The sequence below is a fragment of the Rutidosis leptorrhynchoides genome, chromosome 8 (genome assembly GCF_046630445.1).
Source record: "Rutidosis leptorrhynchoides isolate AG116_Rl617_1_P2 chromosome 8, CSIRO_AGI_Rlap_v1, whole genome shotgun sequence".
Classification (NCBI taxonomy): Eukaryota; Viridiplantae; Streptophyta; class Magnoliopsida; order Asterales; family Asteraceae; genus Rutidosis; species Rutidosis leptorrhynchoides.
Window position 1 is genome coordinate 115,804,074 of NC_092340.1, and position 16,588 is coordinate 115,820,661.

Below are 16,588 nucleotides of genomic sequence, written 5' to 3' on the forward strand. Positions count from 1 at the left end.
GTTCATATCATTAACTAAAATATGTTCATTACCACAAATTACATGTTAAATTGTTAATTATATGAATCTGTTTACATTTTTACCAACAAATATGCACATGTGAACGAGAAACTATATATTTAATTATATAGAGAAAATATAAGTTTTTTCAATCTATTTTATGTTCATTATTAATCTCCATCAATATTTATGGGTATATTCAATCTACTCATATGTGAAAATCTTCGTAAATTAAAAGTTCTCGCAGTTCTCGCCTTATTTTTTGTTCTCGTTTGAACTTTTGGCTATATATATATATATATATATATATATATATATATATATATATATATATATATATATATATATATATATATATATAGTGGTAGGATCAAGAGGGAAGTAACCATTCGGGGGGAAGCGGGGGGAAGCAAAAACTTTTTTTATTTTCGTTTTTTGAAAAAACTTTGTTCACGAACATTATAGATGAGATGAAAATATGAACATTTAGTAGAGACACTTTGTGATAAATGTTTTTATTTTGGCGGGAAAACGCTCGAAGAAGTAATATATAACAATTATCGTGTTTTTCGAGCGTATTTTGAGGTTTTAACTATTGAGGTTTAGATATTAGGGATTAGATATTAGGGTTTATAGGGTTTAGATATTAGGGTTTAGAAATTTTGGGTTTAGGGTTTAGATTTAGGGTTTAGATTTAGGATTTAGATTGAGTTTTTAACACGAACGGTTTAGAGTTTAGGGTTTAGGGTTTGGTGTTTTGGGTTTATGGAATAAACCCAAAACACCAAACCCTAAACCCTAAACCCTAAACCCTAAACTCTAAATCGGGCTAAATTTTACTTCACAAAACATGAAAAAAAAAACGTTCATATTCTTCACAAACAATATTATCTTGAATGTTATTTTTGTCGATCGTTTTTCCGCCTAAATAATAACATTCATCACGAAGTGTCTCTTCTAAATGTTCATATTTTCGTGTGATGTTAATGCCTGGAAAAAAAAAATTCAAAAAAAAAACGAAAAAAAAAAAAATTTGCTTCCCCCGCTTCCCCCCGATTGGTTACTTCCCATTGATCCTGCCCCTATATATATATATATATATATATATATATATATATATATATATATATATATATATATATATATATATATATATATATATATATATATATATATTAAAGCAATTAACAAATTGACAAACAAAATCAAGTGAATTGAACGATTAGACAAAACGTAAGTTCTTTATTAATCGTGACGAATTGTACAATGATTTGATTACACTAGGATTACAAACGTCATTGAATGAACTTAACCTATTACAAGTAACTATAGCCTCAATTGCTATTTATACACGCTAATTAACATAGTCAACGAAAGTCAATGAACGAAGTGATTAGTGTGTAACAAAAATAATGTCCAGTTCATCATTATAGCGTAACCACTTAGTGACCTGCATTTGTCTTTATCACCAACATAATCTGAGTCCACAAAGCCTTATATAACTAGATCACTTGTGTCAGAACTTTGGTACAATAATCCCATTTCTATAGTACCATTTATGTATCTCATTAACCACTTAGCAACATTCTAGTGAGCTTTACCAGGATTGGACGTGTATCTACTAATCACACTTACACCATGTGCAATATCAAGTCTATACACACCATTAGATACATTAAGCTTTCAACCACAACTGAATATGACACTTTATTCATGTATTCACCTCATCATTGGTCAATGCACAATCACATTTTGATTATTGAAATGTTAAACTAATGGAGTTGATGCAGGTTTAACATCACAAAATTTAAAATTTCCAATATCTTGTTCATATAATTCCCCTTGTGACAACGTAAGACTACCTATTGACCTGTTCATTTCAATTTCGATTCCCAAAATCTTTTTAGCTTCACCTGATTCTTACATTTCAACTCTGCCTTCAAAATCTGCTTGGCATAATCAATCTCAGCTCTATTTTGACATGCTATCAACATATCATCTACATAAAGTAGCATGAGATATGTTGACCATGTTGACTTTCTTGAAATACACACAACTATCATAATCATTTCTTGAAATTTTTTTATCTAACATGTACAAAATCAAACCTTTTATACCACTTCCTAGGTGATTGCTTGAGCCCATACAATGACCTCTTCAACAACACACATTTTCAGGTTGACTACCATTGACATTGACTTCAAAACCTTTTGGTTGACTCATGTAAATAGTATCTTCTAAACCACCATGGAGAAAAGCTATTCTTACATCTGATTGCCCCAATTCCATATTAAAATGAGTTGTCAATGCCAACATGATTCTTACTGAACCGTGTTTGACTACAGGTGAAAACACCTCATTATAGTCAATGCCTTTCCTTTATGTAAATCCTTCAGCAACCAACGTGGATGGTTCCATTCCAGGTATACCCTCTTTGACTTTGTAAATCCATTTGCAGCCTACCAATATTTGACCTTTTGGCTTATCCACCATAACCCAAATCGGGTGTGAGAGAGATAATGAAGTAATCTGGTGAATGAAATAGTGAATAACCCTAACAAGATATTAAGGTTATATACTCCAGGCTTAAACTGTCTCATTCTTTGAAGACTTAAGCCCAATAACTTAAAACAAGCACAAATTACTCCTTAGCCCGTCTAACTTTCAAGCCCAACACTCTAACTTTTGAAAACTTGGAACTACAGTCCTCCATCTTTTCTTTCTTATCACCAATAACCTGCATTTCCTAGAAACCGCAAATAAGATGCTCATCATAACTTAATGTTCTAAACTAAGCTTGATAACATGATATAATTTTAACAAGATTAATCTCTTTAAGTCCAATTTATATGATTACTCAAATGGCTACCATGACCGGATGTGCTCCTGGATCTCTTCCCTTCAAGTTCCTTGGGTTATCTCTTGACGCTAGTATGAAACGAGTTCTTGAACCCCTTTGATTGATAATTGGAAAGTGAAGTTGCTTTCTTTATTTGATATATAAGATAATGTATGTTTAATGACTTGTCATGGGTTTGATATACGATATTGTTTTTAAGTAGTAGGAAGGACCATACATTAATACATTTCGATATGCATATTATAACTGGTTAAGGAAAATGTACGATACAATGACTTGTAGTGGGTTTGATATACGAAATTGTTTTTTTAGTAGGAAGGACCATACATTAATATATTTCGATATGCGTATATGTTGAGTCCCCAATGTAATTAAGGATTTAATTATGACAAAACAGAAGATATGTACACTAGAATGTTATGTGCAGCCAACAAAGGTTTGTTTATGTATAGACAACAAATACTGTTGTGTCGAGTATTTAGTTTGCTGCCTAGTTTACCAGCACAAGGTAGACAGTATTCTTCAGTTAGCACAGGATGTGTACCCAGCAAATCAAGAATATCAAGTGACTCAGCATAGAAGAACTAGCATGGCTGGAAAGCATCTTACTACACGAGACAGCTATGATCCATTACAAGCATAGTGGTTTCCTGAGTGGTCTACATCAACTGTACTATTCAACAGAAGTCGAAGACAAAGTTGAACAGAAAAGGACACGCGTCGGCGACTGACAAGTGACCTTACAAGACCACGTGGGAATGCAGAAGTTTAACGCATGTGCAGACATGTGTTATTCTTTGTCAACGCCTAGGGAACACAACATTCTATTTGTTTAATGAAATAGTAGTGCCAAACCAAATTGGGGTGTTCCTGCAAATAGCTACCAAAGAGGAAAGAAGAGAGCACGCTCTCTGATGCAGTTGTCCCCACAAGTACAGACATCCTATGTACTAGCAGACAATAGAACAATTACATGGTTAATAGGACTCCTATAAATTGATGTATCCACTATTGTAACAACCAGTGGTGTGGGTTTATTTATTTAAAGTCCAAACTTGTAATAGATTTAAGATATCCTCGATAGCTATAACTTAGGTATAATCTGTATCAACCAACTATCATTCCGCCAAGGATAGTTGTAATTCTTTGTGATTCAATCAATAAAGAATAACCGTTGAAAATTACCTTAGACTCTATTTAAATTACTTGCTTGAATACTAAATTTCTTTAACTGTTAAGTTAATTAAAAAGAATTGTATTCACCCCCCTCCCCTACAATACTCCTGTTGTTAATCAAGGGACCAACAACTGGTATCAGAGCTTCAATCTTGATAATCTCATATCTTAGATCTGAATTCTCTCATGGCTGCATACACAAACTCAGGTTACCTTGAAAATGGGTCATCCAATAGACCATCTAATTTTGATGAAGATGAGTATGAAACGTAGAAGGCTAGGTTTATGCTTCATCTTGAGTCTGTTGACTCACTCATGCCTGGCATTGCTACTGATGGTCCATTTATCCCTACTGAAACACTTGATAGTGTTCCTGCAACAGCAGACACTCCTGCTATCCCAAGCAGAGAAGTTGTTCTTCCCCTATCTAAATGGGTGGATGAGGACAAACTTCGTGTTGGACTTGACCCTTAGATCAGAACCTTGATAGTTATCACATTACCTAACCATTTGTTTAAACTGATTAAGGGAAAATCAAATGCTAAAGCTATGTTAGACTATCTTGATGTTACATATGAGGGTATGGATGAAGTTAGGCAAAATTAGATTATAGCTTTAAAAAGAGAATATGAAATGTTCTTTGCCTACAAAAGTGAGACCCTTCTTCATTAGGTTTAATTCCTTAGTTGCTGATTTGCTTACCTTGAAAATTACATATACTGATTTTGAACAAGTCAACAAATTCATTGACTCATTTCCTGCTAAATGGAAACCTGTTACTGACCCATTAAGAACCACTCAGACCTTAAAGAACTTTAACATGTCTTCTCTGTATGGTACACTTTTGAACCATGAGAAGGCAGAGGCCAAACTTGAGCTTAATTTGAAAGAAAACTTTAAGTCTGCTCCCACCACTTCAAAATTTACAAAGTTAGATGATACTGCTCTTGTTGCTACTGCTAAACAGAAAGCTTAAAAAGGCTTTACTGGTTCAAAAGCTGATGGTAGAAGAAGAGTCGGCTGGAGAGGAGGATAGTGGTACTGGGTCTGAGGAAAGTAGTGATGATGATGATGTTGAAGGGCTTGCTGAAGGTATGGCATTGCTGGCTAGGCAGTTTAAAAAGTTCAATCGTAGTAAAACTAGTAAGCCGTACAAAGTGAGTAAGAAGCCAAGTGCAAGGTATGGTAGTAAGTCAGTCAAGGGCCTAAATACAGAGTGTTATAATTGTGGGAAGGTATGACACTTTGCAGCTGAGTGCATGTCCAGAAAACCTTTCTCACATGCTCACACATTTTCAAAGGCAGAAAAGTACAAGAACAAGTACAAGGCTATGAAGGCCCAAATGAAAGAAAGTTCAAAGGCTGATAAGAAGGAGAAGAAACTAGAAAAAGTGCTAGTTGTTGAACATCTTGATTGGGATGAAACTATCTCATCTTCATCTTCTGATTGTGAAACTGATGAAGATTGTGATGATTATGCTTCTGGTAAAAAGCTGTGTTTAATGGCCAGAGAAGTAGAGGAGTTGGTAGAGGAAGAAAGTGGTAGTACATTTATAGCTGATATGAGGGAAGCTGATCAGAAAAGAGACTCACCTCACTGGAAATCTAAAATGTTGTATAAGGTTGATAATTTTCGAACTTATACTGAAGATGAAAAAGCTGAAATGTTTGACTACCTGAGAATTGACATAAGCAGTACGTGAAGAAGTTTTCAAAACTGAAATTAAATCTTTAAATGAAAAACTTAAATGCAAATATGATGAAATTAAGATTTTAAAAGATGAAATTTCTAAACTCGAAAAACAAAACTATGCTTTAAAATCTCTTCCCTCAGATGTTGCAGTAGTCCAAAACCAGCATACTGACCTTAAAAAGGTAGTAGCCTCTTGGTGTTTGTCTGCTCGACGCACAGCAAAGTGCATTAATGAGCAGATACCTGCCTAAGTTGAGGCATTCTTTGCTGGTGACTATGCTGCTGCTGCTGCTCATGCTGAAGTCACTTTCATGGACCCTGTGCTTGAAATTGATCCTGATGTTGTCCTTCCTAACACCTTTGCCAAGATAGTTAATGGTAACAAGGTCTTCACATATAAATTTGTAAGACCTACTGCTAACCCACCACCTGCCATGAAAGAGATAATGGAGGATGAAGAAAGAGCAAGAGAAGCCAGTATCTCAATTAATGAGATTACTGACCCCTCTAGCATCTACTACATGACTCCAAAAGAAAGACGTATTAAAAGGGAAATCACTGAAAACAATTGAAGAAAGTCAAAATCAATTTATTCCCTTCGTGTTCAAATTCCACCAATGCTGAGCCAGCTGATGAAATTCGTACTGGTCAACCAGTAGCTGCAGACAAGCCAGTAAAACGTAAAACTGGCAAGTCCAACGCAGCAATCAAAATTCATGATGGTCAACCAGTATCATCTGACAAGACAGTAACTTCCCACGCTGGCTCGTCAAATGACAAAGGTAAAGCAGTATACCATGATTATGGTACTGGTTCCAAGAAGAAAGCTGCCCTTAAGAGAAAAGCTAAAGTGGACCAAATTGTGGAATCGTGTGCTGGGCCATCGATTACTGAGATAATGACTGTTAAGCTTGACCAGCTCATAGCTGCTATAGCTGAAAGGACACGATCTTACTGCCCTCATTAAGTATGTGTATGACCAGTCACCAAGACCAAAAGTGAGAAAATGCTACAAGTGTGGCAGCAAGTCTCACTTAGCCAACCAGTGTACTTAAACCTAACCCCCATCTGCTGCTGCCTTTTCAAACAAACCAGCAGATAGGAAGAGATCATCAAAGATGACTCTTCTAAAACCCATCCTTGGATGGGTTCCCAAAAAGAACTAATCTCTTAGCTACTGTGCAGGGCATTCAAAACAAGCAAATCTGGTATCTCGATAGTGGTTGTTCGAGACATATGACCGGATGTAAGTCCCTGCTGATGGACTATCAAGAAAAGGATGGTCCAGTTGTTTCATATGGAGATAATTCGTTGGGTTATACAAAGATTTTTGGTATTTTAACAAATAAGAATGTTACATTCTCAAATGTGGCATATGTCGTTGGGCTTAAATACAATTTACTCATCATAAGCCAACTGACAAGCAAAAGTAAGATAGTCTAATTCAGAAAAAAATTGGCACTATTTTTGATAAGACAGGGAAGCCACTACTGACAGCAAAAAGACATGAGAACATGTATCAAATTGACATGAACACAGCAGTCACAACAACTGATACTTGTTTTTATTCAAAGGCAGCAGACAACCTCAAGTGGTTATGGCACAAGAGACTCTCACATCTCAACTTCAAAGATATCCACAAGTTATCTAGCAAAGTTTTGGTGTCTGGGCTACCCACAATGTCTTATGTGAAGGACAGATTGTGTCCTGGTTGTGAAAAAAGAAAGCATCACCATGCCTCATTCAAGTCAAAGTAGATTTCATCTATTGAGAAACCATTTCACGTACTTCATATGGATCTTTTTGGTCATGTTAATGTAGTCAGCTGTAGTGGGAAGAAGTATACACTGGTTATTATTGATGAATATTCCAGATACACTTGGGTATTCTTTTTGAAGCAAAAGAGTGAAGCTGCTGATGAAATTATCAATTTTATCAAAAGGATGGAACTTTTGAATGGGCAACTAATGAAACAGCTAAGAAGTGATCATGGTACCGAATTCATAAATGCAACATTGGAAGAATTTTGTGCTGACAAAGGAATTTCACAAAACTTTTCTGCTGTGAGAACACCACAACAAAATAGTATTGCAGAAAGAAGAAACATAACTCTCATTGAAGCAGCAAGATCTATGTTAGCTGAGTATAGGTTGAAGAATTTATACTGGGCAGAAGCTGTGAATACTGCCTGTTTTACCCAGAATAGATCTTTAATTGTGAAAAGACATCAGAAAATTGCTTATGAAGTTCTCAAAGGAAGAAGACCCTCAATTTCATTTCCTCATGTATTTGGCACTCCCTGTTTCATTATAAACAATAGGGACCAGCTTGGTAAGTTTGATGTTAAAGCTGATGAAGGTATATTCCTCGAATATTCCAACATGTCAAAGGCATATAGGGTATTCAACAAGAGAAGGGGCTATTTTGAAGAATCTATTAATGTCACATTTGATGAAATTGCCCCTACTTCATCTTCTGGTCAAGAAGATGAGGAGTTACTATTTGAAGAGCCTTCTCAGCAAGCTCTTGATGTTGAAGAAGAACCAGCAGCAACTCTCTCACCAATCCCTGTTGCTGGGTTCTCTGATGATGAGATGGAATATTATGTTCCATTTGTGTCTAAACCATGTGAACCTACTGGCTCAACTGAAGTACTTCAAATTGAGCAAAGTTCTACTAGTTCTGAAGGATCACAAGCTGGTACTGGTTTCACTCATAATGAACGGCTGTCTTCTACTGCTCTTACTACTGAACCATCTGATGATCAAGATGATGTGTGTTCCACAACAAGCTCACCTGTTCATAACACTAGATGGACAAAGGAGCATCCAGTTGAGCAGATTATTGGTAATTTGGCTAGTGGTATTAAGACAAGGAGACATGCAACCAGTAACTTTTGTATACATGTAAACTTTGTGTCTACTATTGAACCTACGTGTCCTGAAGAAGCAATAAAAGACCCTAGCTGGGCAGGAGCTATGCAAGAAGAGATCTTCCAGTTTGATAGGAATAAAGTTTGGACATTGGTACCTAAAACTGATGATGAATCAAAGAAGATCATTGGTACCAAGTGGGTTTTTAAGAATAAGATGGATGAAGATGGGATTGTGGTCAGAAACAAAGCTAGATTGGTAGCTCAGGGTTTCAGACAAGAAGAAGAATTGGATTATGGAGAGACATATGCACCAGTGGCTTGGATGGAAGCTATCAAATTATTCTTGGCATATGCTGCTAAGATGAACTTTAGAGTATTCCAGATGGATGTTAAATCTACATTTCTAAATGGGAAGCTTCAAGAAGAAGTCTATGTCAAACAGCCTCCTGGTTTTGTAAGCAGTAAATATCTAGACCATGTCTACAAGTTAGAGAAAGCTCTTTATGGCCTAAAACAGGCACCAAGAGCATGGTATGAGACACTTCATGTGTACCTCACTGGTTTAGGCTTTAAAGTTGGAACAATTGATACCACTTTATTCTCAAAGGAGATAGATGGTGATCTCTTGCTGGTACAAATATATGTGGATGATATTATTTATGGGTCTAAAAATGAAAAACATTGTCAAGAGTTTTCAAAACATATGTCAAAAATATATGAAATGAGTTTACAAAAAGATTTGCAGTACTTCTTAGAATTGCAAATTAAACAACTTGATGATGGGATTTTTATAAGTCAAGAAAAACATATCAATGATATGTTAAAGAAATTTGGTCTGACCTGTTTAAAAGACATAGGGACTCCAATGGAAGCATCTATCAAAATAGATGTTGATCCAAATGGTGAACCAGTCAATATCACTGAATATAGAGGTATGATTGGGTCCCTACTTTATCTCACAGCCAGCAGACCAGATATTATGTTTGCTACATGTCTCCATGCTAGATATCAAGCTGATCCTAAAGAGTCACACTTGCTGGCAGTAAAGAGGATATTCAGGTATCTAAAAGGTACTGCCAAACGTGGTCTTTGGTATCCAAAGACCATGTTTTCGAGCTAATTGGGTATTTAGATGCTGATTTTGCAGGATGTAAAATAGACAGGAAAAGTACTACTGGTGGTTGCAAGTTACTGGGTAGTATGCTAGTCAGCTGGATGATCAAAAAGTAAAATACTGTGTCCACATCTACTGCCGAGGCAGAATATGTTTCTGCTGGGAGCTGTACTGTCACGACCCTACTTTTTCCGTTATCTTTTACCGTTTATTATTTAACGCCCGTTAATTGTTATTCATGCCACGTCATTTCTATGGCCTATACTATTATTTTAGTAATAATATATTAATTATTATATGTTATCTGAATATTTGTATTCATATTTTAAATTGTACGTTTCTACGTGTCGTGGATTTCTATCCGGCGAATCTTTTCGGTTTTCAAACCAACGGTCAAACTTTTGGGATATTTAAATCCAAATTATTTTAAATATGATATTTTAATGTCATATGATTATATATAGTGTTTATATATTTAATTCGTCGCGTATTTGTTATCTCTCCGAATAATTAATCGCGTAGTAGCGTTTTCGCGTTTCGGGCTTTGATCGAGCGTTCGGGCTAAAATCAATTTATCAAAACATAAAAGTAGCCCACTAAGGGTCCCACCCTTGCCATTTTCGGCCGAACCCCTAAGAGGGGGGAGTGCCTTTCTTTTGTTTCATTTTTCATTTTCACTTCATTTCTACAAAACCTAATTTTCTAAATTTTCTCTCAAACTCTTCTCCCTCTCCTCTCCCATTTGTGGTCGTCTCCACCTAGCACCACCATCATCATCATTTGATCATCAAATACTTCTTGGATCAAGCAATCGTTTATATAATCAGATTCTATACAACGTTCTCTACGCGTCTACATAAATCAATTCTTGATTATGGTATAAACCTAACCCTAACTTTTTGATTTTTACATTATTTTACTGATTTTATATGTTATTATGATAGTATAGTGCTTGTATGTTGTTGGATTATTGATTGTATGCGTAGAATCACTCGTTAATTCATGATTTCGGTTTGATTGGATTTGGACAGCGGAGTATTTGATGTTTTCTGTAAACTAAACTGATGTTTTTGTTAAATTAAAGTGTTTACATGTGTTCCTATCATCAAGACGTTAATTTTAGACTCCGAATTCATGTTATTTCGATTCTCGGAACTTATGATATGATTAAAATGGTGTTTTCATGAAATCAAAACATAAAAATGAATGTGTTCAGGTTTGGTCCAACTTTGTGACCACTTTTGGAGTCTCTAGGATGTACTAGTGTGTTAGGATTGATGATTGGATGAACTTTCATGTTCGGGTCATCGAAATCCGAGCCACGGATCACCCGGTATGACTAAAACATGTTTTTAATCGGATTAAAGTCCCAAGTTGAATTATGTCTGTTGGTCACGACTTGAGGGCTATTATTGGGGTGTTCTTGAGTGCACTAATGTGTAGGGTAGGTTGTTTAGGCGAAGATATATATAAGACTCGCCGAAAACTGACACTCGGGGCTCAAATTATGACCCGATGAACTTTTAATTAAAACTTATGGTTATAAATGGAACTTATGATATAAATAATGATTTTCATTATTAATGAATTACTTATGATATAAAAGTAATTATTTTATTTTAAGACTTATGATATATACATTTATTATATCATTTAATAATTACTTATGATTTAATTAAACATTTAATTAAACATTTAATTAAACTTATGATTAATAATACTTTTATTATTAATGAAAAATACTTATGGTAAGTATTAAACTTATGTTATGAGATTATTAAAAATAATAAGGATTAATTAATTATTTAATTAATATAAGACTTAATTATTATTTAATTATAATTTAATTATTAAATACTTATGGTTTAATAATTATAATTAAATACTTATGATATGATTAATAATTCATTATTAATTAATAATACTTATGATATGATTTAAAATCTATTATTAATTAATAATACTTATATTATGATTAATATTTAATTAATTAAATACTTATGTTATATTAATTATATCATTTAAACTTATGTTAACTTTAATAATTCAATTTAATTTAATTAAACTTATGTTATGACATAATTATACATCTATGACTTTAAATAACGTTATAACTTATATTATTATCATAACTTATACTTTAAAAATTAATGTTGACTATGTTTGACCAAGGTTGACTTTTGAGTTGACGTTCGGTTGACTTTGACTTTCAATTGACTTTTGTTGACTTTCTAATTAAGGAAACTTTCCTAAGTTATAAAATTTCCAAAAATAGAAACTTTCTAAAAATAGAAACTTTCCTAAAATAGAAACTTTCCAAAAATTGAAACATGCTAAAAATAGAAGCTTTCTAAAAATATAAAGTACGCGTCCTTACGCTGTTCTGATCAAACCGAAGCATATTGAGTGTTGTTCTATGTCTACTTGCGACAAGTACTATAGCTATCATACTAAGACTTGACCTAAGTTAGTTATTTATATCGACCTGCTTTATTTATAGGTCGGCGCTGTGATCATTCTTGATCACTTTACTTCGTTTGTTGTTCACTTTTTGTGTGGTTACTTCATTTGCTTTAAGGTGAGTTATAGTCCCATTTTCATACTTTTTAAAGTATTTTTGGGATGTGATTACATGCATTTTGTTTTACGTTTAGACACAAGTGGCAATTAAATTTAAATTATTCATTATGAGTTGAACGAAAATATTTCCTAGTCTGGTAACTGTAATCACTGGTTTCTACTGGTGAACGCGAATCCTATGGATAGATCTATCGGGCTTGACAGCCCCATTTTGAGCTAGTCAAGCTAGCAATTTATAATCAGAATGTATTAGTACTTCGTATTTATTTGAAGATACACCTGTTCAGTGTATATATTGTGTTTGATAAGGGTATGGAAATGATTAAGTGGTTACCAGGTGACTCATAGATAATGGAATAATGTTTTAATTTTTTCTAACATTTTTAAATCTTGTGGTCTAAAGTTTATACGTTTATTTAAACCTATAATTCACTCAAAATTTTTGTTGACAGTTTACTCGCATGTTTTCACAGGTACTTGATTTGTTTGGTGCTTCCATTGTGTTAGAAGTGTCTACATGCATTTGGGCAGAATTTGTTAAACATTTTATGAAACTTTGAACTTGAATTCTCTTTTGGATTATTAAATTGTGGGTATTTGGTTGACACTATTTATGTCAACTTTGGTTATTTAATATGTTGGGTTTGTTTAAACTACATATTTTGGTAAATTTCCTTTTTGGGAAACTTTTTGAATAAAAGAATGCAATGTTGTTTATTAAATTCATTTAAGTTCGATCAAGCTGTGGGACTAAATAACAGAGCCGTTAAGTGTACTTGACGGGGCCATCACAGTTGGTATCATAGCTCTGGTTGTAGGGAATTAGGCTGCATTAATGTGGTTAACCCTTGGTCATTAGAGTGCATTAGAGTCTAGTCTATAGCCCGACCTTTATTTTTATCGTATTATTATGCATTTCATTTCATATGAGGAATAATTATAAGTTATTGCTTATATCATTTCTATTTTGGATGTGGTTTATGGTTTTACTGTTTGCAGATGTCAACTTCCAGCAACAGTTCCGTTCCTGCTCCCGTTTCCCCATCTGTCGCCCGTCGTCGTGCACAGCAACCTCGCCTGAGGGATCCTGTTAACTACTACATGGCTACCATAACTCATATGAGTAGGGCGTATACGAACGAGACTCGCATTGATGCTCTTAGCGAAAGTATGCATGTCTTACCGCATACGAAGGTGATGGATGAGATTAGAGCTGATATGGATACGTTCATTAGCTTCAAGAATGGGATCGAGTTTGAGACGAGGAAGCGTAACCGAGTGGTGGACGCTAAGTTTGAGGCTCTTGAGAGTGTGATTTGTGGTCTGAAGACAGAGTTGGAGGAGGTGAAAGGAAAGTTGAGGAAGTATAAGACTTCTGAAGAGCCTCATACCGGCCCAGCTTATCACACCCGCTCCAAGCAGATGTGATGTGATGTTCATGAGTGATTATTTTATTTCATAGACTATTTGTCCTTTTATACATTCATGTTTGGGTGATGTACGACGTTTTGTCGAGGATTTTGTTATGGGATATTTCATTTATGTATGGATGGTTATTTATTTTATAACATCCGGTTATCATTATCATATTTTTATTCTGGTGTTGTGACTCTTGGCATGTTATATTATGCGTAATATAGTTCATGTATGTTAGGTGCTATGTATGTTGTATGATTTCTATCATAAGGTATGTATGCATGTGGTGGCTATTTCTATAATTATCATAACTATCATGTTGTTACTCATAGTGTTCATTGACTATTATTTTAATGATTAATCTTTTTGTGTTCGATCTATTCCTTTATAACACTGGTATTATTCTTAGTACTAACGGTTGTGTTATTCTGTTTTGAAAATTATGCCTCCACGTGAGTCCAACGAAGCTCGTATGCAGCGCTTAATTTCTGAATGGATTGCAGCTGCTATGGCAGCTAACGCTAATGCCAATGCCAATAACCAGGTGGGATGCTCCCACAAGACTTTTATGGCTAGTCGTCCACAAGAATTTAGAGGCACCGAAGGGCCCATTGGACTTACTCGTTGTTTTGAGAAGGTTGAGTCTATTTTTTGGGTTAGTAGAGTCCGAGATGAGGACAAGGTTAGTTTTGCCAGCTGCACTCTTAAAGACAGTGCTTTAACTTGGTAGAATAATTTGGTTAGCAGTTTTGATAATGATGCTGCTTATGGTTTGTCTTGGAATGATTTTAAAGAAAGGATGATCACCCATTATCATCCTAGGGGTGAACTTAAGAAGTTGGAGACTGAGCTTAAGAACTTAAAGATGAAGGGCACCAATTTAGATGCTTATGAGCAAAGGTTCTTTGAATTGACGTGGTTGTGTCCAAATGCTTATGTTGACGAGGACCGTAAGATTGAATCTTATATTGATGGGTTATCTGAGCAGATTGAGCATGGGGTTGAGTCTAGTGAGCCCCAGACTATTGAAGCTACTATGTCTATGGCGCATAAGCTTAATGATAAGATTTTGAGAAGAAGTAAGAAAGTTGCGACTGATGCCAGTGAGGAAGTTGTTAAAAAGGCTGATAATGGAAAAAGGAAGTAGGATAACAACCGCAACCAGAACCAAAGTCATCAGAAGAAGCAAGATACTTCTGGTTCGAATAACCGTAATCAGCGTGTTTGTCCGAGGTGTTATAAGGCTCATGATGGTTAATGTACGGTTACTTGTAAAAGGTGTTCCAAGCAGGGACACAATGCTAAAAATTATACGGTGATCTTGCCGGATACTACTATTCCTGCTGCAAGTGGTGGTAATAATGGTGGTAACAATGGTGGTAATGGTAATGGAAAGCCGAGAAATGGTGGTAATCAGAAGGTTTGTTATGAATGTGGTAAGCCGGGGTATTTCCGTGATGTCTGCCCTAATAAGAAAACTACTGAGAACGCACGTAGAAGGGCGTTCAACATTAATGCCAGGGATGCTGAGGAAGATCCAAAACTCGTTACGGGTACGTTCTCGGTCAACAATTTATCATTTTATGTACTATTTGATTCAGGGGCTGATTTGAGTTTTGTGTCGAGTAAATTTAGTCCAAAAATCAAAACACCATTAACTCCTTTAGACAGAACTTATGAGGTAGAGATAGCTAATGGTAAAGTGCTTACTACTAAGACCGTGTATCATAAATGTAACATTAATCTGGCTGGTAGAGATTTTGAGGTAGTTTAATGACGATTGACCTAGGCAGTTTTGACGTTGTTATTGGTATGGATTGGTTGTCTGCGAATTGTGCTGAAATCGTGTGTTATGAGAAAGCTGTTCGCATTACTAATGTGGTTGGGGAGCCGTTGATGGTTTTTGGGGATAAGAAATGCACACAGTTAAATCTTATTAGCTATTTGAAAGTTCATAAACATCTTTGCAAAGGCTGTCATGATATAATAGCCCACGTTATTGATTCTGATAAAGAAGAGAAGAGCATTGGTGATGTTCATATTGTTAGAGACTTTCCCGAGGTGTTTCCCGAGGATTTACCTGGCCTTCCACCGCAACGCGCGGTAGAATTTCAAATCGATCTTATTCCTGGTGCTGCTTCTGTAGCACGTGCTCCTTACCGACTTGCGCCTTCCGAACTTTAAGAATTGTCGAGTCAACTCCGTGAGTTGTTAGACAAAGGTTTTATTCGTCCCAGTTCATCCCCTTGGGGAGCTCCTGTTCTATTTGTTTAGAAGAAAGATGGTTCGTTTCGTTTGTGTATTGATTATCGTGAACTGATCAAGCTTACAGTTAAAAACCGTTACCCTCTTCCAAGAATTGATGATCTGTTCGATCAGCTTCAGGGTTCGTCTGTTTATTCTAAGATCGATCTTCGTTCCAGTTATCATCAACTGCGTGTTAAAGAATCTGATGTTCCGAATACCGCTTTTCGCACCCGTTATGGTCACTACGAATTCCTTTTTATGCCGTTCGGATTGACAAACGCACCTACTGTGTTCATGGACCTCATGAACCGTGTGTGTAGACCCTATCTAGACAAATTCATCATTGTTTTCATCGACTACATCCTTATTTATTCCAAGAGTGATGAAGAGCACGAAGAACATTTGAAGTTGGTGCTTGATTTGTTGAGGAAAGAAGAGTTTTACGCTAAGTTCTCTAAGTGTGCTTTCTGGTTAAGAGAAGTTCAATTCCTTGGACATGTTGTTAGTAAACAGGGAATACAAGTTGATCCTGCCAAGATTGAGGCAATTAAAAAGTGGGAAATTCCGAAGACTCTTACTCAGATTCGTCAGTTTCTAGGGTTGGCAGGTTACTATAGAAAATTCATT